Source organism: Wolffia australiana, chromosome 11, assembly GCF_029677425.1.
Source record: "Wolffia australiana isolate 7733 chromosome 11, ASM2967742v1".
Taxonomy (NCBI): Eukaryota; Viridiplantae; Streptophyta; class Magnoliopsida; order Alismatales; family Araceae; genus Wolffia; species Wolffia australiana.
The window spans coordinates 4,522,133-4,527,656 of NC_135845.1; the positions used below are offsets into that span (position 1 = coordinate 4,522,133).

Consider the following 5,524-nt stretch of genomic DNA (forward strand, 5'->3'; position numbering starts at 1 on the left):
GGTAACTCTCTTAATAGGTGATTTTCAGAGCATGAGAATGTATGCATGGTGTTACCACAAGTATGGATCATCTCCACAAGGAACAGAACTTAGGGTAACTCTTTTAATAGGTGATTTTAAAAGCATGAGAATGGATATAAGAGGAAGGAATATGATGAAAATTGTAACTATAGATATTGATAGTAACTATTTAATATGAGTAAGACGACTAAGACGAGTATTACCATGAGTAGAGATAGCGGATCATGAACGAAGAGAGTCAAAACACGAGATTAGGATGGAGAAAGATGTGATGAGGTGATAATAAGATAAGATGATTAATATGGGGAGATGATATGAAGAAATCTGTTGGTTACTGTTTGGTGAATCGAACAGCAACAAGTGGAATGTGGAAATAAAATCCAAAATTGCACTAATAAATTTTATAAAACTAAATATACAACCCAAATCTATAATTAAATATATATTCTGACTTAGAAGGATCATGGATTTACAAAAACAATGTCAACAAAATTATGAAAAATTAAATTAAGATTAAAAAAATTATTATCTTTCAGAATATGTTGTCCCAAAAATCACTAGAAATACCTAAAAATTTCCAAATTCAATACATCATTCTAAAAATGGATTTAATCATTATAGGCATGAGAACACACACACACACACATAATACCAATTAAATGTACATAAATATGTAAATATCATCAATTAAGTTAGCCGATTGTGTATTATAGAGCACTGCGATCATGTTTTTTCAAAAATATTGTTGGAGAAAGTAATTGGAGAGACTTCTCCACATTACATATGTATGATGTCTCATGTTGGCTATTCCATTGAGGGTGCCCATAGGTTTTTCCTTAGCCGTAGCCACAACTGAGGGGATGTTCTCTCTCTCTCTCTATTTCCTGCTCTTGTAGATGAGTAAAAAATTCTGCATTCCATCATCAGCCACGTCTTCAAGGAGGTCAATGTGAAGCAGCCTGATTTAACTTTCAGATTAGCTAGTTAAAAGTGAACACGTAACCCTTATACTCATAATGAGATTAAATTTCTAGGATTCAATAAAAGATTACACATCGATTAGATCCACATAGTCAGGATTACACATAGGTTAGAATTTGGCGGTCAGGGTTACACATACATAGAGACTCATATAACAGCTCTCTTTGATCTCTCTCTCATCTCTCTGTCCTGTTCATCTTTCCTGCTTCTTATTCTAAGAAGTCTATTGTCTTCCCCTTGATGCGCATAGTTATTTACATGGTATCAGAGCTAGGAAGGAGCTCAAGGTCACTGAAGGAAGTTTGTTCGTTGCCACATCAACTGGTCTGCTCAGATATCCTAGTCACATGTACATGGGGCTGTCTGTGCAATGGCCAATCGTTATACCTATGAGAGCTTTGGTGTGTGTAAAGCTCACTAATAAAAATCATCAGTAATGGAAAAGTGCCACCGTACTGATCTTCAATGGGTATGATTTAATTAGATTTATTGAAGATATTCCTCCTCCAATTTCAATTTCAGATGGACAAGGGAACATAATACAGAATCCAAAAGTCAAGGTTTTGGGTTTTCTTCACTCTACACTATTGGAGGACATCATACCCACCATAAGCAAAGTTATATCAATAAGAGAAGCATGGGAATAACTTGATCGCACATGTTTTTGATGGAATCTGGTACGAGTAGTGCAACTGTATCCCCAATATCACAACATGAAGAAAGCTACGATGTTCACTGATCTAGACGTGAATCATTCTAGATCTTTGGTTGAATCCTTTCAGTCTTCCAGGCAAACAGTTAGCGAATCAACTATAGTCTACACTTTCTTGAGACGACTTGGAACTAACGTTTAGGATTCAATATAAGATAAAATTTAGACGGCCAGGATTACACATAGATAGGATTAAATCTAGACGGTCAGGATTACACATAGATAGGATTATCGAGTGGTAGACATTCATCTTGGTATCCGTTATGGTTGTTATAATGCCTAGGATTAAAACATAGATAACTAACTACTATATGGTAATATAAATGCAAACACACATGTATTGGTCAGGCTATGGGTTAATGAAACGATCTTAACCATATCTCTTTCTCGCTCTGCTCTCTATCTCCTTTTCCTCTTTCCCCTTCTTGTTCTTGTTCTTCGAAGTCTACTCGTCTTCCCTCGACAAGCACACTCTTTACAGCCTTCTCTCTTAATCACGCTCCCTTTCTCTCGCCTGCTCCCTCTCTCTCTATTGCGTGCTTTCTTTCTCTTCCGGGGTTTCTGTCAAATGTGTTTACCCTTTCATCTCTCGCCCTCTATCTCTCAAACGTGTTCACTCTCTCTCTGTCCCGCTCCCTGTCTCAAACGTGTTCTCTCCATCAATCTCTCTCCAGCTTAATCTTGAAAGAATTTCGCCCTGTCTGCAACACAGAGAGCAGAGAACGAACCAGAGAAAAGACAGAGGTGGAGAGCGAGAGAAGAAGATGAACAATCGTACTAAAAAAGGAATTTCACGTAGATATACATATAGGCATTTCAGTGTGAACTGAGACACATGTAAAGAGAAAAACTTGGATCTTAACTTGCTCAAAGAAAGACTGATTCAAAGAGAGAAAACGAACACTCAGGAATCCACGCTTAGGAATTCACGTCCTTTATTTCATGTAGAACAGGATTAACCCCAACAAATCTCTCCCTTCCGTTTTCTCTTTCAATCGTGCAATCTCTTTCTTCCGCTTCTCCCTCTCTTTTGTTTTTCTCTTTCTCTTTCCATCGAGCTCCCCCACTCTTTCGAGTTCTCTGTACCGCTCTCTCTCTCTCTCTCTCTCTCTCTTTACTGTCCTCTCTCGCTATCTCTCTTTTTCTTGCTCTCTATCGCATTCTCATTCTCTATCATCTCTTTATCGCTACGGCATTCTCCCTCTATTGCGTTCTCTCTCTGTCGCCTGTTCCCTCTCTTCCTGTCGCCTGTTCCCTCTGTCTCTATCGGACGCCTTCTCTCTCAATCGCTGTCTCTTTCTCTTCCGCTTTCTCTCTCAAATCACGCTGTCTTGTGTATCGCGCTCTCTCTCTCGAGAGAGATCTTTCCATCGCTCTGTTTCTCTCTACAGCGCTCTCTCTCTCGATCGAGATCTTTCCATCGCTCTGTTTCTCTCTACAGCGCTCTCTCTCTCTCTCTCTCTGTGCTCTCTCTCTCTCTCCATCTCTTTTTCTTCTTCCTCTCTCTTTCTCGTCTGCTAGTCTCTCTCTTGTCACGCACATCCGCTTCGTGGAGCCAATCAACGGTCAACTCAAAGGCCAGTAAATAGTCCGCTCAAAGATAAGTAAGCAGTCATCCAAATCGCCAGCAACTGACGCACAACAACATCGTCAACCTGCGTCCGCGCGGCCGTCCTGCATCAAAACCATGAATGCTACGGCCACTAGTCTTCATCTCCAGACATCATTAACTTCATACATAGACACCAGGCCCGATGTTGGAGACAATGCTCTTTCCTTGTTTATTCAGTACAAAATAGACACACGAGAGAGATCCTACAAGAAAATTTGAAGGGAAACACTGCATTACATTGATTAAACACATACACTTAACATTTATAGTTCATTGGATAAAACTTTTCAATGCATCTTTACCCTTAAACTTTTCAAAGAAATTATAAGGTCACGGAAGAGGAAACGTCTGGAAGCTCTGGAACTATTTTTTCTCTCCTTTGTTACATATCAAACCTTAACCGCTTCCAGTAACCGCCTCAATAAAAGCACGATGAAACCCAACACTCTATCCTGGCATCAAGAGATGCGGCCATGATTAGAAGGACCTCTCTTCTTCTTGACTATCCCAGTGGAAGAACTCCAAAGAAAGGTCGTCCAACGTAGATAAAGGAAGAAATGTGAGGGGGTAGAAGGTGCTCTCAAGCATCCCTGACTTGGAAGACATAGCGGGTCTTAACAGCGATATCATACATGTGCATGGATTTGAGTTTGGCGAAGTCACTCGGGACAGAAATGAGGTCAAGTGAGGAGGGCTTGTGGAATTGCAGAAGATTGGCAGTACTAAGATAGCGCTCCCAGCCCAACTCCCCCAGCATATTCTCCAAAACCTCGTAGGATGTTATTACCTCGTTGCTCGGTAAATGCACCAGAACCTTCCATCGCTGTCCTCCACTGTCGTCCTCCCTCGCGCTCCTCCACCGCCGCCTCGTTCCATCCTTGTATTCCCAAATCTGTGACATCTCTCTCTCCCTCTCTATCTTCTTCTCCTCCTTTTTCTTCTTGCTCTCCCGCTTATTTTGACAGGGCGTCCCTCGCTGGCTGCTCTTCTTCCAAATTAATAAAATTTTCAAGCACCCATCCCCCGACGTCATCAAGCTGCGGACATGACCAAAAACCCAGCAATAAACACGTTTCGGAAAACACATTCAGGCATCTTCCCTCGTCAGACAGAAATAGAACGCTCCAAATGTGAAAAAAATCTCGAGATTCCATGGAAGGATAGTGCGACTTATGCCACGACAAAATCAGTGAGATGTTTGCCTGGCTGGCGCTTCATTATATAATTATTTAGTTTCTCTTAGTTGGTCGATGTGACCCGAAAAGTATCTTATTATTCGGTACGTTTCTTGTAGAAAGACTTATCTTCTTATAATGTCCTTGTCTAATTTAACGCCCCTCTTCATACGGTCACGTCACAGAAAGATGACACCGACATCTTACCTTTGCAGCGACGAAAGACCATGCAGTAACCTTGCCACAATCCAAAAAAAAATAAAAACCTAGCCACAACGATTGTCAGGCCCAGGACGGGTCCAGGAACACTGGAGGATAAATCAAATGAAGACACATGGATACAGATGAGTAAAGGAGTCGATACAGATGAACCTGTAAAGATTCTGGGAGAGTGGATGAATCTAGAACAGAGAAAGAGGTGGAGAGAGGAGAGAAGGAGAAGAAGAGAGAAGAAGCGCACCAAGATTGGTGGTTGTAAGATTGTTATATTGATCCGCAACTTATGATGTGAACAGTGGGATGTATTTATAATACTGTATAGAAGTGTAACATTAGAAGGTTTTCTGTTTTAATCATAGCCGTTACAACTGATTTCAATGGCTCTATGTGAACAAACCCTGACCGTTGGATATAATGGATATATGTTTCCTATCTACCATTTAATCCTAGCCCTCTATCTTTAGTCCTATCTATGTTTAAACATCCTGACCTCTAATTCTCTTAATAGGGTACGTTTCAGATTATTACTAGCTAATCTTGTTGAGTTCCTATAGATCTGGCTGCCGACTGCTCGGGGAGTTGGCTGGCTCATTAGGCGAGTTGGCTGACTCCTCATTAGACCGTGGAAACCCAAACGCTTATTCTAAGTCCTGTGCTGGAAATCAGACTTCGTTACATTATCTACTTGAAATCTTTCTATCCCCCTAACTTACTGGGTGTTCAATCGAAAACCTGGTTTTAGAAAAATAAAACAACATTGATCCTTTATGAGTATTTTATGCCCCCAAACAAAATATCTTTCTT

General features: G+C 40.6%; 1 long non-coding RNA gene across 1 annotated transcript; it reads right to left on the reverse strand.

Annotated features, from left to right (window-relative positions):
- Positions 1 to 3,282: 3,282 nt before the first annotated feature.
- LOC144709392 (uncharacterized) lies at positions 3,283 to 4,389 on the reverse strand. Its single transcript, XR_013583019.1, has 2 exons — positions 4,114 to 4,389; positions 3,283 to 3,529 (listed from the first exon to the last, which is right to left on the reverse strand). It is a non-coding gene; the product is annotated as an uncharacterized LOC144709392 (long non-coding RNA).
- Positions 4,390 to 5,524: the final 1,135 nt, after the last annotated feature.